Here is a 23,551-nt window from a genome sequence, read left to right as displayed (position 1 = left end):
TTTGGAAATGCTTTCTCATGAAGCATGGGTGTGTCTTCTTGTCATATTCATGCTTGGCCCCTCATGCGGTATGCTCAATTTTATCATGCATGTGGAAGGTTTGAATTACAGCCACAGTTTGGACTAAAGCAGGTCAGTGCCAGAGCCACATTCACTTGCTATTACATGGCCAGGTGTTCTATATGTACCAGGTCTCAGTAGCATAAGCTTAGTAGTTTTCTGTCTATAATTCTTCATTGCCAGTGATGCTGTCTTTCTCTAGAAGGCCAGACACTTGAGATATAAACCTCCCATTGATACAGACCCGGAAATGTATAAAACACCTCCCCTGCCACTGACACCTTGATGGAATTTTATAGTAAGTTGCACTGTAAGAATCAAAGGATCAGGGCTGCATGAAACATGGTCTGAACTGGAGCTACATTAATTTTTAAATAATAGCATATGTATGACATCAAAGAATTTGCCTGGTGGGCCCACATTTATGAGTATTACCTTTTCACCCAAATTTTCTTTTGAAAAGCCTTCTATTATATATTTATTGCAATCTAAAAACAAACAAACAAAAAACCAAAAAAAACAGTTGGAGTCAACCTCCCTTATACCATGCAACTAATTCCCTTCTTTCTTATACTTAGTGAAAGTCAGAAGATTGTTTTGTATTATTGCTACACTTGCTAACTGTCTTGCTAAAGTATGTATATTTTAAATCAATTTTCCTGCTTTTAAAAATTTTATATAGGCAGGACTTGTGACACATGTCTGTAATCCCAGAACTCAGTATACCGAGGCTTAATGATCACAACTTCAAGGCTCACAATTTTAAGAGAGTTCAGGGGATTAAAATCAAGTCCTCATGTTTACAAGTCAAGTAACTTTGCTGACTGAGCCATTCCTGTAGCTTTAAATCCAGTTTGTTGTAAAATTCCATAATGTCTCTCTGGTTCTCAGGAGCTGTAAGCTGGCATCAGTCTGATAACCACACCATTTAGGGACAGTGTTGTTGGTCAGGTTCTTGGTGAGACCAGATGATCTCTGAGAGGGTAAGAATGTGATTTCAGTTTAATACACTAAGAGTATTCTATACCTTTTACTGAGCCTGGCTATCCTAGGTCACAGACTGAGGTCAATATTGGGATGTGTGTGTGTGTGTGTGTGTGTGTGTGTGTGTGTGTGAAAGAGAGAGAGAGAGAGAGAGAGAGAGAGAGAGAGAGAGAGAGAGAGAGAGAGAGAGAATTGCAGATGAAAACCAATAATACCTATGGAAGAGTGCTTCAGATGAAAACCAATCATACCTCTGGTATAGAGGTGTTCCTTCACTTTCAAAGCTTCCTTCAAGGGAACCATGGAGTGTCGTGGCAATCAAATCAGAGATGTCAGTGGTTTGAACAGCATAGAAAAGGTCATTCCTTTTCTTATCAGGAACTCTGCAGCCATTTGTCAAGAGAAAGTATCTCAGAGGTATGTAAGACAGGATGTGAGTCCTCTCTGAAGTCCTGGACATGTGGCTCATTATTACAATCCCAACATTTGCAAGTCAGAGGGTGGCTCATGATTATCTCCTGCATTGAGAAGTCAGAGGCAGGATGATCACAGATATGCCCACAACCTGGGCTACATCATAACACTATGTATCAAAAAGACCCTTATGATTTTAGCTCTGAGATTCAGAATTGCAGGTGTGGATTCCACAAAATAAAATTCTCTCCACTTCACAACTTCTTTATCAGTGGGTTCTGGATCCATTACTTTAAAATATTATAAGTATATAATTTAGTACTTTTTAATATTTATGACCCAATGTCCAACCTGTGAAAGATATAGAAAAACATAATGAGTTATTACAGATGGAATTTCTAATGTAACACACAAAATATAGTCAATAAATGATACCCAGGATTATTTCACCTCTTCTCCCACTTAAATTGTGTATATAAATTTATTAGTAATAATAACAGTACCTGATTTTAATGTCTCATGCATGCTTTCATAAACATTATGTTGTTATATATTCACCATATAAATGAATATTCAGCATTCTTGAAACAAAGCCGAGTTACTGTTCTACTTTATCAAGGTCTCTGAGACTGAACACTGAGCTCATGTACATTTTATTTGGCTATTTTGTACAAGCGATCTCAGAGCAATCAACTTTGGAGTGCCCAGGGTTCACAGCTAGCCTCATAATATATGAGAAGTAATCAGAAAATTCACATTATTTTCTTCTCTTAACGATATAGATTTGAGATCATTGTATAAATAAAATATTCTTTATGTTAAGACTACTAAACCTTAAAAAGTTAATAATATTTACCTTTTTAATAGGGATATAAAATTTCCAAAGTAGTTTTAGACATATTATTTTACCAGGTAATGGAATCTAAACAAAAATGTCCCAAAAGAAAGGTAACTTCATGAAAAATATTCAGTTTTCATATAAATGGTTTAAAAAAAAGATTCAGTATTTTCATATCATTTCAATAATTAGAATGAAGACAAGGTACAGTCTTTGAAAGCACTCAATGTGGAGGTGCTAAGACTTACACGTATTTAGTCTGTACATCAAGAGTTATGAGGGCCATGTGGTGTCCTGCCTGGAAGACACTGCACACCTTCTTCTAGCAGAATATTGCTGGGGCCATTCACCAGCTAGATAACTGGTGTCATGGCAACAGGGCTGACAGGATGGAAGAGCATCACATTCAGTATTCAATTCCCTTTCCTGTTCACTTAGTGATGATTTCTTCCATCAGTTTCAATAAAGGTAATTATGATACTTAATCTCCCCTGTCCACTTATCTGGATCTGGAAGTGTGTAGGGGATTAACAGTGTGCATCTCTGTATGTCTCAGTTTCCAGACACACTTAGATCACAAGAATGCTCACCTGATCACTGGAGTAATCCCTTGATAGATACACACCATTGTGGAAACATCGAAAAGCAGTGAAATGTAGGGTTGGAACCCAAGCTGAGAAAGATGGTCACTGAGGGGGGTGGGTATCATGTCCTTGAAGCCTATATTTTCCACATAAAATTCGTGAAGCATCTTTCTTTACTTCCTGGCCACCATAATATGAACTGCCCCTTTCCTTTGAGGCCTCCTTGACTGAGGGATTGGGACACCTGACACAGTGAGCCACAGTAAATCCGTTTGTTTTTTTTTTTAAGGTACTTCTTATAGTGTTTGATCACTGAATCTCTGGGACCTAATGGAGAGTTGATACTTTGGAATGGGATAATAGTTTCTAGTAATGATGTTTGTGATGGCTTAAATTGATTGTCAATGTGACAGTACCTGAAATCACTTAGAAAGGAGCTTCTCTGCATGCCTGTTAGGGATCTTCTTTATTGATTTAACTATGGTAGGAAGGGCCAACCTAAATGTGGGTGGTACCATTTTTGGGGTTGGGGTCCTCAACTGACTAAAAGAATGGGAACTGAATTCTGTCTGTCATCAGTCTTTGCTTTCTGACTGTGGATGTAATGTCACCAGCTGGTGTCCTGCCTCCATGCCTTCCCCACCGTGGTGGAATATATCTTCTCAAACTGTGAGCCAGATCAAGTCATTTCTCCTTTAAATTGCTTTATCAGGGCATTCTATCACAGCAACATTGGAGAGCTGAACCAACTTATCTGAGGTAGAAATGTGAGGTGACTGGTAAAATTCTTAGCACCCAGGATGTTTTCTGTGACATTCCTTATTCAACTTTTATAGTTCTGTCTCCACTGGAATAGGACAGTAAGTAGATTGCTGTTATCTATGATGACTCTTGTAGGCATTGGTGTATTGTTTTAAGGACTGCTCACTTCCATCTAATTGGTGGCAAGACTTGGCTAAATCTGTTGAATGTTGGTTTATAAAATGGATTACTTGGATTGAAACATAAGGGCTGTACATATAGAATGTTTCTGTCTGATAATCCAATGGATCCATGAAAATTAATACTTACTACTGTGGCTTACAAAGAGGAAACTTGATCATAGGCAAATCATTAGACTTATTAAAAATAATCTTCTTGTATTCAAATAAGCCTTTCTTCCAAAAAGTATATGTTAGATTTGGAGGCTGGAGATAAGAGATGGTTTGAGAAAAAGGCTCTGAAACAAAGTGTCCTTCAGGGGAGAACTTTATTAAGGGGAATTGATATTTCAGACCTCATGGTGAACAGTAAACCTCTAGCACCCAACCAGGCAAAGTGGTATTACTTCTCTTAAAGGTTCATAGTCTGGGCCATATCACACCGCACAGTTACTAAGTAGTCTAGACCACATGCTTGATCCCCGACAGGCACCTGGGCAGCAGGGTGAAGGGGATAAAGATTGCAGGATCACAGAAAGTGTTTCCTGTTAGCTTCTGGCAGAAGTTAGGAGAATGGAAAGGCTACAAGGGGTAGCCAGGTCAGGGATGGCACAGTACCCGTGATACAACAGTCACATAAGCAATAAAGTAACAAACAAACACCACAGGCAATTATTTTATTATTTTGTTATTTTTCCCATTTTCATGCAAGCGTGTGTGTGTGTGTGTGTGTGTGTGTGTGTGTGTGTATGTGTGTGTGTGTGTGTGTGTGTATGTTTGGATGTGTGTGGGCACACATCTACTGGAGTGTGTGTGCATGTAGATTTCTGAGGTCCATACCAGGAATCATCCTCAATCACTCTTTAACCTTATTCATTGAGGCAGGGTATCTCAGTTCAACCCAGATCTTGCTTATGTGACAAGTCTCTCTAGGGTTCCTCCACCTCTGCTTGCTAAAGCTGGAATTATAAGCAAGCTTCCATGCCCAGCTGGCATTTACATGAGTTCTGTGGACCGGAACTCCTGCCCTTATGCTTTTCCTTCAAGGAATTTAACCATTGAGTCACCTCCTTAGCCCACAGATAGTGATTTTTAACTCTGCCTTGAAAAATTTGAAGAGGTAACAGATCAGGTGATGTTTTCCATTTGCTAGATTATTTGACTTGGCATTCTTGTGCCTCTTCCCATAACAGGCAAGTAGGTGGTAATTAAAAATTAAATGTGCTGCATTGTTTCCAGTGCTGTTGTAATGACATTGCATTGAAAACTGCTTACCTGCAAGGAGGGCTAATAACTGTTCCCCTGGAGAGCTGTGGGAGGTTCCCATTTGCTGTGTGCACATCACTTGTCACATTCCAAACCATCAATGCTCATTGTCCACTTATGGGGCTTATGCACGTCATTTCTGCATGAGTTGTCTTTGTAAATGAGACACACAATTTTCTTTACATTTATTCAAAAGCCTCTTCTCATTTCCACTGAGTGGAAATGAACATTTGGGAATGAAAATATCTCCTGTGTGTTTGAATTTGTCGGGCAAATTTGAAATGATCTCCCAGTTCTAGTATTTGTAAAACCGAAGATGATTTTTTTCCCCATTGGCCTAGCAAATGGTATCTTAGAAATGATTTCTGCTTATTTTATATTATATGATATAAATTCCAAGGAAGGGCCATGGGAGTTGCAGTTAGATATAACAGTACACATTCACTCTCTTGCATAGTGGTCGAGTAATGCAGACAAATTATTTAAATCCCCAGTACCTAAACTCCCTCACATATAAAGTTAGGATGAAAGCTGTTTTCTGAAGTTCGGCTTCTGAAAATGTAGCATGCTGTTGGAACACTGGTGAGGCACAAAGCAAGTAAAGTTAGAAAATGGGAAATGAAATGTTGCAGCTAGCTTATCTGTTATGATAAAACACTATTAAAAAGCAAGCCAGGGAAGGGAGGTTTCATTTCAGCCTATACTTCCAGGTCATAGTCCATCACTGAGGGAAGTCAGGGCAAGAACTCAAGCAGGAACCATGGAAGAATGCTGTTTACTGGCTAGCTGGCTGGTTAAGGCTCAGCTTGCTTTCTTATGTAGCCAAGGCTACATGTCCAGGGACTTGTGCTGCCCACAGTGGGCTGGGCTCACCCACATCAATGTTGACTCAAGACAATCTCTCTCAGGTGTGGCCATGGGCTAATTCTTCAAGGGTAGTTCTCTTTTCCCCAGCGACTGTGTTGTGTCAACTTGATACTAAATGTTAACCAGGACACAAAAGAAATGAAAATAAAACTTTGGAGAAAGCACCCTGCAGTCAAAATACTCCTGAGACACATGAAAGTAAAGCAGCTGTTTCATTGTAAGTGGAAAACAAAATTGTGAAGAATAATCTGGAAGTGTATAGGGCTATAGTTTCTCTTTCCTTCTCTGAATGTGTACAGATGCCTGTACTTATGGGGTGCACATGCACTGTGAATGTGTGCATATGGGGGAGACTAGAGGACAGCCTTGGCACCATTACCTTCTTATTAGACAAGATTTCTCATTGACTTGTAACTTACAAAGTGGGCTAGGCTGGCTGGTGATCCCTGGGGACCAGCCTCCCTGCACTGGGGTTACAGGTGTATGCCACCACCCTGGATGTCAGATGATGTGCACTCTGATGGTCTGCCTCCCTGCACTGGGGTTACAGGTATATACCACTGCCCTGGGTGTGAGATGATGCAGGCTCTGATGGTCTGCCTCCCTGCACTGGGGTTACAGGTGTATGCCACCACCTTGGGTGTCACCTTTGTGGGCTCTGATGGTCTGGTCTTTACACTTATATGAAAGCACTATACTGACTGAGTCATCTCCTTAGAGAAGGATACACTTTACTTTGTGACTTTCTTTCCTCCCAACTTTCTGTTGTTCTTGCTTTGACCGAATTTATTTGTTTCCTGGAAGAGGAACACATCCATGTGATGTCTGAGCCATGAAAGCCAGGTACCTATTATTAAGGCAGTTAAAGGAAGCCTAAGATAATTTGGTTCTGGACCTGCAACATTCTAATTCTCTATAATTGAGGGCACTGAAATTAGTTAATCAGCCTTGTAGAATTTATAATAGAGGCAAGGGATTATCCCACCCCCCTTTTATGAAGTTCAGCTCACAAAATTTAGTCAAGGTAAGCATATTTGGGACCAAATGTGTAGAGGTTTCTACAGCTCTTAGCAGCCAACATGTGGTGCTCTACACTGGGAATAGATTCAGATATCAACTACACTAATTCAGTGCAGACCCCGTGTTGGGGGGCTTAGTCCCACAAGGCTGCTCCATTTCAGATGCCAATTTGAAGTAGTGAGTTCCCAGTTTACAACATTTTTAGTTTGGCTAAATGACAGGCTTTCATGGCTCTTTCACCAGGATTATAATCTGTTGAAATGGCTCACAGAAAAAAAAGGGGGTGAGAAGCACTTCTTTGTGCATAGGTGAATTATTTTTACAGGTTTTAAAAAATTCTTCATTAGGGCTTTTCAGTGGCATTGTTACATAATTTTGATGGACTAAATCATTGACCAATGGTTATTTACTCAATCTCCCTCCTCCCCATCTCCAAAGCTGGGTATATGGGGTTGAAGTTCCAATTATCTAATCACGTGCTGATTCCCTCAGGCAGTGGGTTGCTTCATCCACTGGGGCTTTATTAATAAAAACCAAATTACCATAAACACTGGTGTGGTTAGAGGACATCATTATTATTTACAGGAAATTTTCAATTTCATTGTTTGGGATACTTGGTGTGTAATTAAGATTACCAATATCATAGAATCCAGAACTACTTGTGAATGTTGGTGTATGATTAAGACTACCAACATGGCAGAAGCCAGAATCACCTGTGAATGTTGGCATGTGATTAATTAAGATTACCAACACTGCAGAATCCAGAATCACCTGTGAATGTTGATGTGTGATTAAGATTACCAGCATGGCAGAACCCAGAATCACCTGTGAATGTTGGTGTATGATTAATTGAGATTACCAACATTGCAGAATCCAGAATCACCTGTGAATGTTGATGTGTGATTAAGATTACCAAGATGGCAGAAGCCAGAATTACCTGTGAATGTTGGTGTATGATTAATTAAGATTACCAGCATGGCAGAACCCAGAATCACCTGTGAATGTTGGTGTATGATTAATTGAGATTAACAACATTGCAGAATCCAGAATCACCTGTGAATGTTGATGTGTGATTAAGATTACCAACATGGCAAAACCCAAAATCACCTGTGAATGTTTTCTGGCTGGCACAAGTTGAGGAGTGAAGACTCACCATGAACGTTAGTGGCACTGTTCCATGGCTGTGACCACAAGTGAATAACAAGGAGAAAGTTAGATGAGCACCAGTGTATATTTTTATCTGACTTCTGATTTTGGATACAGTGTGACAACCTGCCTCAAGCCCAGCCACCGTGTCTCCCTCATATGATGGACTATACTCTCAAACTCTGAGACCCCCAAACACTCCCTTCCTTAACTTCCCTTTACTGGGTATTTTATTATAGCCAAGGACAAAATTAATTAGTACACTAGGATTTCAAGAACTAGGGAGAAACATGGAGATTGTGTTTCATAGGATGCTCTTCTCATTCAGGACGACTGGGGGCGTTAGGAGCCCTGTTCTGGGACCTGCAGGCAGATGAAGCAAGCACTTTTCCTCTAATAACTATATTTATACAATGCAGTAACCCAATTGGTAAACCATACATTTACATTTACATATATTGATAAATTAATACAGCAAAAATAAATATACCATATTGATAGGATAAAATTATTGCATTTAAAGCACCAATGGAGTATCATCAATTTCAATGTCTCAAAGTCTTGCAGAATGAGTTATTTCATTAAAATGTGACACACTTGGAAATCAGTAACAAAACAACTACTCAAAAAATCTACTTTAGATAATTAAATAAGACACAGAAAAGATTTTTGAAATTTATTGGCATATTCTGAGCTGTTATGTGAAAATACATTTGAAAACCTTTGTGAAAGGCTCAATTTCTTTGGAAACATGAAAAACCAAAAATGGTCAGTAAAAAAAAAATCTACAGTACATCTAATGTGTTTAAGTAATTGAATTGGCTATTGGAGAATTAACCAAGAAACACTTAAATTTTCAAGAAATATCTATTTATTCACTTAGAAAAAAATTCCAGGAACCTGGACAGATGAATGAAGCTTTTCCACTTTACTTTATGAAGTGGGGGTAATGCTTATTCCAATGGATATATGGCTACTTAAAAACTATTGTTGAGGTTGTAGGGTCAGTATGAATGAATACTGACTCAAGTCGAAAAAGGCTCAGAAATACAACTATAGATTTATATATGATAAAATTGATATGCCAGTAGAGTAGGAGAAATGATAAAAATAAAACCCTTCTAGTGAGAAAAAGTAAAGCTCCATTTCTCTCATTCAGTATCACAATATGAAATAAAGAACTCTTGAGTGCCTTAAGAACATGTAAGACGGAGTCCTTGAGGTGTGTTACAGCAGGGGAACATGAAGATTTACCAGATACCCAAATAAAAAACGGCAAGGAAAATGAATTAGTGAATTTTACTTTATTTGTGCATGTGTACATGTGCACTTATGCCTTGGGGTGTCCTAGTTTGCTTCCCTGTTTTTATGATAAACATCATGACTAAAAGCAACTTGGGGTCTAAGGATATATTTAACCCTATACTTTATAGTCCATAATTTAGGGAAGCCACAGCAGAAGCTCAAGGCACATAGAAATCTGAAAGCAAAAACAGAAGCAGGGCCCATGGAGGATTGATACTTACAGGCTGGCTTCTCTAGTTTGCTCGGCTTTTCTTGTACATTTCAGGATTATCTGACTAGGGAAAGCACCGACCATGGTGGGCTGAGCCTTCCGGCCTAAGCTAACATCAAAAAAATGCTCTACAGACGTGCCCACAGGCCAATCTGATAGGGACAATTTTTCAGTTGAACCTCCCTTTTTCCAAGTATGTAAAGTTGGCATGCTCGTGTGTATGTGCCTGTGTGTGCTGTGTATGTGTGTGTGTGTGTGTGTGTGTGTGTGTGTGTGTGTGTGTGTGTGTGTGTGTGTGCATGTGGAGGCCAGAGGTGGATATCAGGACTTTTTCTCAATCACTCTGCACCTTTTATTTTTAGACAGAGTCTCTCACAGAACTGGAGCCTCACTAATTTGGCAAGATGAGCTGGCTAGAGAGCTCCAAGGATCCCCCTGTCTCTGACTCCCCAGTGCTCAGATAATAAACATGAACCATCATACCCAGCTTTTTATATGGGTGCTGGGAATCCAAATTTAGACCCTCATGGTTTTGAGGCAAGCACTTTAGAGAATGAGCCATCTTCACAGCCCAGTATTAATGGACTTTATCACATAATAGTAAGCATTTTATTTGAGAAGGAAAATGTAAATGATACTAGCAAACACCAGGAGACTCTTGCAAAAAGTAAAACCAACTAAGGACTATCTTGAGTATAACTTCTGTGGATCAACAAGACACAGAAAGCCTCAGTGTCCTGCACTGTGTTCACGGATAATGAATTTACTTATGGATTTATAAATGTTAGGATATCATTTGAGAAATTAAATTTGATGAGAATCAAAAGAAGGCTGATTCCCATCAAATTTAATCCCGTAGTTGAAGTCAAAAGAAAAGGGAGTGGGAGAGTCGAGGTGGACCAGACAAAGAGGTGTCCAAGACAGTCATGTCATACTTGTATTCCTGAGAACTTCAGAAGACTGCAATTCTGAAGGACCAAATGCTGTGTGTGTGTGTGTGTGTGTGTGTGTGTGTGTGTGTGTGTGTGTGTCTGTCTGTCTCTCTGTGTGATATATGTGTATGCATGATTTTGTGTGTATGTATATTTGTCTATGTGTTTGTATTTGTGTGCTTCTATTGTGTATATATTGTGTGTGTACTTGTGTGTATACATGTATTTATCAATATATGTCTGTGTAATTGTTTGTGTTTGTATCTGTATGTGTGTGCATAAGTATAAAACCAATGTAAATATATACTAATACAGCATGTCTGAAAAGCAGCTTGTAGACATTCCTTCACATTGTCTATTATCCAGCCCCTATATTCTTGAGCACATTTTCCAGAGAAGTTCAAGAAGTTGCTGGTGATATTATTCTTTTCATCACTGTTTGTGGTTATTACTGATCACAGCCATCATTTATTAGTGAGTATGTGTGGTGAATTCTTGTGTGTGCTCTTGCCTGAGTGTGGGTCTACACCATGCTCATGCACATACAAAGGAAAGAAGAGTAGAGTTCTCCTATTCTGTCTCTTGTTCCATGACACAGAGTCTCTCACTGGGGCTCCTAATTTAGTCTAGCCAGCCCAGTTAGTTCCTGGGACTGTCCTGTCTCCACATCTCAGTGACTGGTTACAAGCACATATGATTGCAGCCAGCTTTTTATATGTGCACTGGGAATCCAAATTCAGGCCCTCATCCTTGCATATCAAGCATTTTTACAAACTGAGATATCTCCCAGCCCCAGATTTTAGCCTTTTATGTGTTTATATCTGAATATGTTCAGATTTGATGGATATATTCACTGCAGAAAGAAGTTGGCAACAATAAATCCTATGGGAAACACACACACACACACACACACACACACACACACACACACAAACACACAGTGACAGACAGAGACACATGTACAGAGAGACATAGAGAGAGAGAGACAGAGACAAAGACGTGAAAAGACACCCAAAGTGTGTTGGAGCCCCTGTGTTTAGGGATAACTTAAAGGTGCAACAGTCTATACACACAAATGTACCAGCTCCCCAGCATAACACTATTCACATAATCCAAATATATGAAAAGGAAGATTATATTTTAACAAGGTTATGTACAAATTCAAGAGTTTGCAACAAACACATTGGATTTCTTGTCTATGAGACAATGTAGAATTGGTTTTGGGAAAGGAATAATAAAAAGAAAGAAAAGATAATGAAGTCAATGAACTGATGATAGCTGTGTGTCATTCATTAATCTACAGCTAAGACCAAAGAGAAAGAAAAAGAATCTATAATAGTTAAACTCAAAAGACAACCTGATGACATCAAGGATCACCTGGGAGTTGGGCCTCTAGGCATGTCTATGGGGTATTATGTAAACTAGGTTTCTTGAGGTGGGAAAATCTCCCCACTGTGGGTGGAACCAGTCTCTAGGCTTAGATCCTGGACTTCACAGAGAAAATAAAGTGAGGAGAGTGCAATCAATCCATTTGCTTTCTAGTTGCAGATGCTATGTGACCAACTGCTTAAACTCTTGCCACCTCAACTCTACTATGACAGACTCTACCTTCATGTTTTGAGACAAAATAAACACAATTGTTTTTGTCAGGGTATCTTATCACAACAGAAACAGAAACTAAGACAAGTTTTGAAGTATGAGATTATGAAGGACTTGCTTAATACCATTTTTTCGTATGCCTTTTATTTTGTCAGTTTTATAAATATATGCTCTTTAGTAACCAATCAATTTGATTTTTCCCTGTGTCTTATATCCATTTTTATGTTCCAACTAGTAGACACTGACATGACACTTGGTTGTCTTAAAAATATGCATACATATGATGAAAATTGACCACATGTTGACAACACCTCTGTCAAGAATTTCCATTTTTACCATTTTGCTATGATGTGCTAGTGGATAAACACTGTGTTAAATGAGCTGTGGTAAAGCAATCCGGAGGAAGAGTAGGGAGCCATTAACAAGCTGGAAATGATTTAGCAGTGGGATGACTGTTAACAACACGAGGAGAGTAGAGCCGAGAAAGCTAAATCCCATACAAGATGTTTTCACTAAAAATATTTCTCAAAGAAAATAGGAAACACTTTAAGAGTTATTTTTCATTCTGGTGGGAAGCTTGGTTTTCAGCTATAGTAGATATCATCAGGGTAACATTTTAAAATACTTTTATTTAGTATTTGACGGTTTTATATATGCATGTAACATATTTTGGTCATATCAGCCTCTATTAACTATTTTTTTACAAGACCCTCCACCATCTATGGCCATAAGGAATTCTGTCTCCCATGAGCCTTCAACTTGTACATGTACTTTCTAAACTGTCAACTGTCCGTGTATGTATCTTTGTGTCTGTGGCCCCTGCAGAGCCACCCAGCCAACTTACCCATGTACCAAGGAGTAGATATCTCCTAGAAAGAGCCTTCAACAGGGACTATTGGGAGTTCATATACAACTCCAACAAGAAGAACTCTTTTTTACTAATTCACTCTCATCCTGTGGCAACCCACTGAACCTGAGAATGTCCAAAATGGAGCATATGTGTAGATGAAAGTGTCAAATTAGCTGTATTTCCTCAGGTGTCATCTACCTTGCATTTTTGAGTCAAGAACTCTTATAGTTCTGGGCTTTACAAAATAGGCTAGACTGGCTGGCTAATGAGCCCAAGGGGCCCATGTTTTCAGGCCTGGGATTACAATCACAATTCACAAATACCAATTTTTTTATGTGGGTTCAGGGGTCAAATTCAAGTTCACTTGCTTGCAAGGCAAGAGCTTTATGAACTGAATCATCTTCCTAGCTCTTGAATTCCTTTTTATGAGGAATTGATAGTATTTTAATTTGTGTCGATATCCACCACTCAAGGTAGGAAGGCAGTGCTTAAATGTTAATTAATCTGTGGAGGCCCACGAAGGTTCCTAGTGAGATCTAAGTTTGCTTTACCCAGCAGAGCTGTGTTAGAGGATTGCTTGACCATGTGAGTGATTACTAGGTGATTGGAAGGGTCTGCACTTGGCTGTTCTAGGGGGTGGTCTTTGCTCCACCCCTTGGCATTCCTATAAAAAACTCTTCAGAAGAGACAGTAATGGCTGATGGATAAGGATCTAAGCCTCCCAAGGCTATCCTGTGTTTCTATCTATTTTTCTCCCCTCTATCCTTCTATCTAAATATTTCTCACTTCTCCCTCCTCAAGAGTACCCTGGGGAAAAAAGTGGGAGCTGGTCTCCCACATTAATCTCAGGAAATTCTTTGATATGTTTTCAGGTGAAGTGAATCTAAACAAGTTGGGCAAGAGCAGTACTGCTTGCTACCCAGTTTAAGGGTGCTTGTTAGAAGAGTTTGTCTCCATTTCGGTGGACTATGATGTTGGTCAGGATCATTTGTTAATGGTCATACCACAACTGTAAACATGCATCCTAGACCACAGAAGAATAATACCCAAAGTCAAATATTCCTCTTGGGTTTTTGTTTGTTTGTTGTTGTTGTTGTTACTTATTTGTTTGTTTTTGAGACAGGGTCTCATGTGGCCCAGGCTGATCTTGGATTTGATATGTTGCTAAGAATCAACTTGAATTTCTAATCTTGCTGACTCTAGCACCACGTGGGTTAGATTATAGGTATCCACTACCACATGGGGCTGGATTCCTTTTTGAAAACTAACTGCTAAGCAGTTTTCATAATAAATCTTAGCAAACTAAATCACTGAAAAGAACAAATACCACAATTCTCATACATATGCACAGACCTAAAAAAATGTATATTAAAACTAAGATAAACACCCCAAGAATTTGTTGTGAATACAAATTTGGAAAACATTCAGAATTATTTAAAAATGATTAAATGCAAATTAGTATGGTACTGGAATATGGATATTTTTCTTGTCAGATAAATAAGGAAAATATAATGGAAACCCATTCTGTTTCCAAATGGGTACAGATATTAGCATTCATGTATGCTTTGGTATATAAATGAAGGAAAATTTGTTAAAAAAAATTGTAATATGCATTTCTACTGGTATGTTCATTTGGGCAATATTGTAATAGCAGGAAAAATTAAATATATATAGAATCAGGGCTTTTAAAAATACATCAGTGGAACCAACACAATAGCTCAGTGGGTGAAAGCTCTTGCTGCCAAGCCTGAGTTTGAGCCCCAGGACCCAAACAGAGGGAAAAAAAACACAATTTTCCCATGTTATAGTTTTCCCCTGTTCTTTATAAAGATTGTTTCTTTTTCTTTATCTTACTTTATTTCATTTTGAAATTATAATTATGACATTTCTCCCTTTCCTTGTATTCCTTTAAATTATCCCATATACTTCTTCAAATTTGTGGGCTCCTTTTCATTAACTGCTATTGCATGCAGTTACACACACACACACACACACACACACACACACACACACACACACACATATATACATATATATATATATATATATATGTATATATGTAAGTACGTATTTCCTTAAATATAATCTGTTTTACATCTGTAAAATGTTACTTGTTTGTATGTTTTCAGGGCTGACCACTTGACACTGGACAACCAACTGGTATGCTTCCCTGTGGAGGAACACCTCTAGGTCCTAGCTTTGGTTAAGACCTTGTGGTATTTTTCTCCATACAGTTTACATGTTCTGTTGTGTCATCCTTGTTCAGGTCATGTTTGGGCAATCATGTTGATGAGAGTTTATGGATGTAGCTTCTGACATCACTAAGAGACACCATCTCAGAGAAAACTCCCTGATCCTCTGGCTGCCATGCACCATGTTCTTTGAGCCTTAGGTGTGACAGTAACAACAATTAGTAAATATTTCTCCTTAAGTTGTCTTCCAACCTCCACACAAATGCCTCCCATGTGCAATGAATAAATGTGCATAAAAATATAAAGTTTTTCAATGAGTGTGAATGTATTTAACAGTCCAGAGTTCTACACTTATAATTACATAAGCTTATATCCAACAATGGAATGCATTACAATATTATAAAGCTTTTTATTAATGGGGAAAGTCTCCAAATTATATCTCCAGTGCCTGTAATATAGTTCATGATTCAGATTCCTATGGTGAATATTTACTCACCTCTGTAAATGCCAACAGGCTGCATTTTAATGCAGACCAAATGGGTTCAAAGTTTTACTTTTTTTTGTTGTTGCTGTTCATTTTATTTTCCCAATATTTGTGCAAAAAGTTTCTCTTATGTTGAATAAGTATAACCATTGAGGGGGACATATTTGAAATAACTTCAGGATTGTGTTTCAGCGGTTTCAACTCAGAAATGAAAGCACAAACGTCTTTTCTCTAAGACACTTATTTTAAGATTTGGTGACTCAAACATTATTGACCTATGTGTTTGTTTTTATTTTAGTGTGTATGTGTGTGTCATATAGGTGTGTGTGTGTGTGTGTGTGTGTGTGTTGTATACTTATGTATGTATGTGTGTGTACAATACAATGTAAGCTCACCAAAGACCATCACACTGACACTCTTAAAGCCAAATAGAAAGTGTTGCCAGCCAAAGGATCTTGCCCAAATCATGCATCTTTACATTGTAAATGGAAGCTTTTCCCTATCCCACTCTGTCATCCTGCAGCCGTTTCCAAATAATTGACTTGGAGGCTTAATATTACTTATAAATGATTGGCCAGTAGCTCAGGCTTATTACTAACTATCTCTTACACTTAAATTAACCTACATTTCTTACCTATGTTTAACCACATGGCTTAATACCTCATTTTCTATACTTTTTGGTTCCTCAGTTACTGGCTGGCTGGAGTTTCCCCAACTCCACCCTTCTTCATCTCCAATTTGATTGTACGGCCTAATCTTATTCTTCCTGGCTATTGGCTAAATAGCTTTATTTATCAACCAATGAGAGCAACACATATTCACAGTATACAAAATGACCATCCCACAACATTACAGTACTTAGCCTTTTATTCACAAAAAAAACATGTCTAGTTGGCACATTTCAGTTAACAGGAAGTGGAACTGCAGAATGAAAAAATCAGGGATAGACATATAGGGACTTTCCACTCAGGGACTTTCCCAACCACATCCTGAAGCTGTTGACTTAACCCTTGTTCCGATTTTGGCAGGGAGACTAGGTCTTTGTTTCTAAATGGGCAGGTTTTGCTGCCTATGGACTGGGTTTCATGGATTGTCTAGTGTCTCCCACATGGTCGGTCAGTTGTGCTATGATCTGGGGGCCTGTTATCTCTCTCTCTCTCTCTCTCTCTCTCTCTCTCTCTCTCTCTCTCTCTCTCTCTCTCTCTGTATTTCTCTATCTCTCTGTCTCTATCTGTGTGTGTGTGTGTGTGTGTGTGTGTGTGTGTATGCGTGTTTATTCATACAGGCATGCAAGGAGACCGGAGATGTTGGGATGTCTTTTATTGATCACTTCTTCATCTTACTTTTTGAGACAGGGTCTCTTACTGAACATGAGGTTCACCTTTTTGGCTAGATTGGCAGGCTGGTAAGTCCCAAGATCCTCCTGTCCCCATACGCCAGGCCTGGGGTTATAAATACACACTGCCCTAACTGGCTTTTACATGGGTTCTGGGAGGCAAACATGAATCCTTATGTTTTCTATCCACTGAGCTGTCCACACAGCCCTTACCTATAGTTCTTTTCTTATGAGTGAAAAGCAGTTGACTCCATGTACCTTAATTTTTCCTTACTTTTTTCATTTCAGAAAAATGCAAGGTAACTTTTTAAAATTTACTTAATGTCTAACTCTCAGAAAGTCCATTTTTGTACCTCATTGATGCCATACAATGCTGCCATTGTATACTATCCTTTATGGCTGGTGGTAGACTCATGAGGACTCCTTCCAGTTTATGTAACATGTCTTCCACAGTGTCCAGGTGAAACTGGTATTTGTACATAGCCACATCCTTCCTTTGAAAGCAAAAAAAGTTGGAATATATTATTTATCTTTTACTCCATTTTTTCTTTCTTTCTTTCATGTTATTTTTCTGTACAGACTTGTAGAAGTGAGAGGCTGATATCAGGTTTCTTCCTCAATCATATTCTATTTTGAGACAATATCTCTTCGTTGAATCTGGAGCTGATTGCTTTTGGGTAGAATGGCAGGTCAGTGAGTTCCCAACATCTGCCTGTCTTTCTCTTCACTCCAGGATTGGGGAAACAGGTCTGTGTTGCCACAGCCAACTTTTATATGGGTTCTAATAATCCAAATTTATGCTTGCATAACAAATGCTTTACCCACTGATGCATGCCCCACCTAATTTTGTCATTATTTAGTATGGAGCCCCAAACAAGCTCCTCACTGGTGCATACCTGTTCTTTCCCCTTAAGGTCTCTGTTTTCTACCACACTGTTTCCTCTTTCTTAGGGTACACTTACATTCAATTGTTAAGATATATACCAATTGCCAGGCGGCCATGGCTCATGTCTTTAATTCCAGCACTCTGGAAGCAGAGCCAGGTAGATCTAGAGTGAGTTTGAGGCCAGCCTGATCTAGAGTGAGATCCAGGACATGCACCAAAACTACACAGAGAAAACCTGTCTTAAAAAAAACATATATATATATATATATATATATATATATATATATATATATATATGAACTATATATCACTATATAAATGAACTCTAGTGAGGCTGAGTCCATATATATTTTGTGTTTTTTAAGTTAATTCTCATTTTAAGAATACCAATGATGTAAAACGATATAAAACTTTCTTTTCTTTTTTTGCTTACTTTGTGTATGTGTGTGTGTGTGTGTGTGTGTGTGTGCGTGCGCGCGCACGTGTGCACACACGCAGGTATACTGAGTGTGTGTGTGTGCTCCCATGCCTGTGCACATAAGCACATGGAAACAAGAGGTCAATTTTGGCTGTCATCCTACAGATGTTTTCCATTGTCCTTTTTGAAACAGGGTTTCTCTCTGGCCTGGTACTTGCCAAGTAAGCTAATCTGGCTATCCTATGAGCTTCAAGAATCTGCCTGTCTCCATCTCCCCAGTGCTGGGATGAGAAGCACACACTACCATTCCAAGATTTTTAAGATGTGCCTTTGCTGAAATTAAACTTCGATCTTCATTCTCCAAGGCAAGAAATTTGCCAACTGATCTATCTCTCCAGTCGTTAAATTTCTTTTCCTAAAGGTGAAAGGTGCATATTTTTATTTATAAACCTGTCTAATTACAGCTCTGCTGCTTGGAGCCATGGAGAGAAAACATGGTCGCTTATCTCTCTGGAACCTCACACTAGAAGAAATTCATCCAAGGTTCCTGAACTTGGCTTGTCTTCCTGGTTAAGTGGCTCTAGGTCCTCACAGAGTAGTTTCTGGTTGCTTATACTGTAATTTTGTTCTGGGTTTAACAAACTCCTTACCAAGCATACAAAGATTGTGTCACCAATTTGGGAAATTTTACTTGTATCACAATTGGCTATTTGGTTTTCTCTTATTTCCTCAAGTATGGACTCATGCTTATCGGGCAGCTTGTCCTGATTTCTTGATGTACATTTTTTGTTTTTGTTTTTGTTTTTGTTTTTGTTTTTCGAGACAGGGTTTCTCTGTGTAGCTTTGCGCCTTTCCTGGGACTCACTTGGTAGCCCAGGCTGGCCTCGAACTCACAGAGATCCGCCTGGCTCTGCCTCCCAAGTGCTGGGATTAAAGGCGTGCTCCACCACCGCCCGGCCTTGATGTACATTTTATCCAAGGACAACTTGTTTCTGTTACAGGCTGTACCACTAATTGAGCATGGAAGAATTCTTGGTGATTATTATTGTTTCAATCAGGGTTTTTACCTTGCTGTTATTGCAGTAAATGAGAATTGGTAATAAAGTTTGAAAGTTACTTAGTATATTTCAGTTTTTATATAAATTGTCCCCAATTTAGATTTTTTGAAAAACTTTATGGTGCACAGTATGAAAAGGATACTCAGTAAAACTATATTTGTCATTTGAATTTGGATCTTTTCCCAGGCTGGTGATATTTGGTCCTCTTCTTTCTTGTGGTGCTTGATGATAACAGCAGTCACAGCTTCCTGTCAACCTTGTAATCCTGACAGAAACAACTGACTTTCCAATGTGTAGTGTTGCTGAGCCAGGATGCTCTTAGCATTAAGCATACTCAAGACTGTTTGACTTAAGTTATTTCCAGCTTGTGATGGGCTATGAGGACATGAGTACATCATTTAAATTGGATGACTCCCCCATGCAGTCATATCTGAACCATCCTTGTCTCAGGACATAGTCAGCATGATTTCTAAGACAGGGGTCACCTACCAACATTTGTTTCTTTCTGCTTCCTGGCTGATAATGCTCTGTGAATAGTATATCCTGCTTTTCTCACCACACTCTTCTCTGCTGCAATGGACTCTACTCTTGAACTGCAAGCCAAAATAAAACCTTCTGTCATTAAATTGCTTTTTTAGGAATTTTGTCACAGAATTAAGAAACAAGCCGGGCAGTGGTGGCGCACGCCTTTAATCCCAGCACTCAGGAGGCAGAGCCAGGCAGATCTCTGTGAGTTCGAGGCCAGCCTGGACTACCAAGTGAGTTCCAGGAAAAGGCGCAAAGCTACACAGAGAAACCCTGTCTCGAAAAAAAAAAAAAAAAAAAAAAAAAAAAAACCCAAAAAACAAAAACAAACAAACAAAAAAAAACATACACTATAAACACTATAGAAGTCAGGGAACCAGGAGACCAAATTCATGCAGAATGTGTGCAAATACAGTTTAGCAAGTGGATAGAGGGGTGAGTGCCAGTGTGGGTCACTGGTTCACTGTGTAGCTATATGTTGCCACAGAACTCACAATTAACAATTTTATGTGACAGTAATTCTGTAAATTATCACATTTAATATTCTTGACCATTCTGACAGGAAACCTGCTATGGATTTCTCTATGCTGTAAATGTGTTGGTATGATTGATTGATTAATAAAACACTGATTGGCCAGTAGCCAGGCAGGAAATAAAGTATAGGTGGGACAAAGAGAGAGGAGAATTCTGGGAGATGAAAGGCTGAGTCAGGAGATGGCACCCTGCTGTCCAGGGAACAGCATTTAAAAGCAACAAGTAAAGCCACAGAACACATGACAACATTTAGATTAACAGAAATGGGCTGAGTTTAAGTGTAAGGGCTAGTCAGTGGTAGACCTGAGCTAACGGTCGAGCAGTTTAATTAATATAAACTTCTAAGTGGTTATATTATAAGCATTTGTGGGGTTCCATGAGTCTGGACAGGACTAAGAAAAATAAATAAAAATAAAACTTCAGATACAGAAGCCTCACTGTTTTCCTCTCTTTTTCATTTTTTTTCGGGAGTGGGGGAAGTCTGTGATAAGTTACAAATGGGTTTCAAGTTCTTACAATAGATTATCATTTTTCCTCACTCCCAATTTCAAGTTCTGTCTGTCAAGGGAGATGCATGATGAAGGCTCCCTTCCACTGAACTTCTCTGCATGGACAGTTTGACTCCTAACCTGACTGGGCAGAGACAGATCTGGCAACCTTTTCAATGCAATGGGTCCACATCCTGGTGAATATAAAGCCAAAACAAACACAGCTGAAGGTGAAAACCGGCATTAGGCAAAGAGATCCCCCAAAACACATCTAAAGTAGTGCCCACCAATAATAAAGGGAGTGTGGAAGTTTTGATGGGTAGCGGGGCTATACATTAGGAGTGGGTCCATATCGAAACCTGTTCATTTTAGGAGTACATTTCTGAGCATAATCAGTTTACAACATAAAGTTTCAACTACAAGTTCAAGAAAAGATACTTGGAAGGTACATGAACATGGAAGTCTGTCTCTGGAGGTACCTAGGTTGCTTAGTCATTAACGTGGTGTTCTGCTTAGTTATATTGTCAATGTTACATAACTCAGAGTCACCTGGAAAGACGGAACATTACTTGAAGAATTTCCTTGATCAGTTTGGCCCATGGACATTTCTGTGGGGGGATTTTCTTTATTCCTAATTCATGTAGGATGGCTCAGCCCACTATAGGAAGCACCATTTGTAGGCTGGTGATCCAGGGCTATATAAAAGAGTTAGCTAAGTGGCTAGAGAGATGGATTAACTGTTAATTGTACTTGCTCTTGCAGAGGCCCTGAGTTTGATTCCCAGTATTCTCAGGGTGGCTCACAACCATTTGTAATTCCACTCCCCCTTCTGAACTCTGAGGCCACTAGGCATAGACATGGTGCTCATACAGACATGCAGACTAAGCATTCATACGTGGTGATGTATTGTTTCCCCCAATATACTGTGTCTCCCAAAAAATTTTGCCTGGAGATCAGAGGAAAAAGCCAGGCACTATATAGAAGTCAGGCATTTACCATTAAGGTAGCTCACGCCTTTAATCCTTCCACTTGGCAGGCAGAGATCTGTCTGGATCTCTCTGAGTTCAAGGCTACACTGGGAACAGAGCCAGGCATGGTGGCACATGTCTTAAATTCCAACACTAGTTAACTATAGAGGTCTGAATATCTGTACAGATGGACAGGAGGTGACAGAGCTGGGCAGGAAGAGGAAGTGATGTAGCTGGATAGAGAGAGCAAATCAGGTGGCAGAACAGCAAGGCATACAGGCATGGGTAGATAGGAAGTAGCTCGTCTTTGGAAGCTACAGAGTTGGTGAGGTGAGGTTAGCATGTGGCTGTTCCTATTCCTCTGATCTCTCTCAGGCTTTAACCCCAATTTCTGGCTCAGATATTTTTATTAATAAAACTGTTTAGAAAATTGTCTACACTCATAGACACTGTGAAACAAAGCTACTTAAGCATAAGTCTGTGAGGGATCTAGTAGGCAGCATTCCTCCATGGTTTCTGCTTCAGTTCCTACTAGAATTTCAACTTCAATTTCCATCAATGGTGGTCTGTGATCTGCAAGTGTGAGCTGAAATAAGGTTCCTCCCTTAAGTTGCTTGTTTTCAGTGTTTTATCACCACCATGGAAAGCAAACTAAAACACATATATATGTTAAAGTCAGGAGGCCACTGTAGGGCTGAAGTTCACACTCTTCTTGCCCATGTGTCACCTCAAAATATTTGTATGCATTTTCCCACCCTTAGTAGGCTCAAATTTAGACAATTTCTTTCAAGTGCATTTTCAGTGCATCGAGGTATGAAGACTAGAAAGACTGGTCTGCCCTGAACTTGTTTGAAGTATATATGCAGTAATGAAAATCTGGTGCCTTTAGCAACCTTTTAGGGAAAACTTCCCATTTACTCATTTAGCTTATGCATAATTGGGCATGAATATAATTAAAAAAAGATACCTTATGGGAAGGGACACACATATAGAGAAATGATTATATAGTCTAGTCTATGAAGAAACAGAAAAGTGCCCATGCTAAACTCCTTAGTAAACACACTTCCTTCTCTTGAACCTCATAAATGAAAGCCCCAAACAACAGTTGGGACCCTTGGGTATCTTGACTCATGTGACTCACTCTCAGTCTTGACAGATATCCATTCTGAATCTGTGCTTTCTCTTTGCTCAAATAAAGTTATCTTGCTTCCTTTAGAACTCCGTGTGAACCCTTATATTCAGTATTTTGGATGAGAGACAAAGATCACAGGGACACTAGCCTAGACCCCAAACACTGGTTATACTCTGTGTCCCTTCCAGCATGAATAAAGTTTCTGCTTGAAGGATTATTCCACTCAAAACCCTCTCCAAACCTTCCTCTTTTCCCTCACCAAAACCAAGCACCGTCCTTATTCTCTTTCCTAGAAAAACAGATGGTATGTTGTTCCTCCAAAACGCCCTGCTGCCACACTCAAACTTTTCCCAGTTCACCTCTTTTGTATACCTCACTTTTTTCCTCACCCCATCTCCACATTTAAGATCATATGATAGTTAGTGTTGACTGGCAGTTTAAGAAGAGAGAAGCTTCTGGTCATGTCTGTGAGGGAGTGTGTAGACTGGATTGATGACCCCTCCCTAAGTGTGAAAGACAGCATCCCATGCCTGG

Source organism: Peromyscus californicus, unplaced genomic scaffold, assembly GCF_007827085.1.
Source record: "Peromyscus californicus insignis strain IS unplaced genomic scaffold, ASM782708v3 Scaffold_14__1_contigs__length_90479793_seg_2, whole genome shotgun sequence".
NCBI classification, from domain to species: Eukaryota; Metazoa; Chordata; class Mammalia; order Rodentia; family Cricetidae; genus Peromyscus; species Peromyscus californicus.
This window is presented reverse-complemented; position numbering follows the sequence as displayed.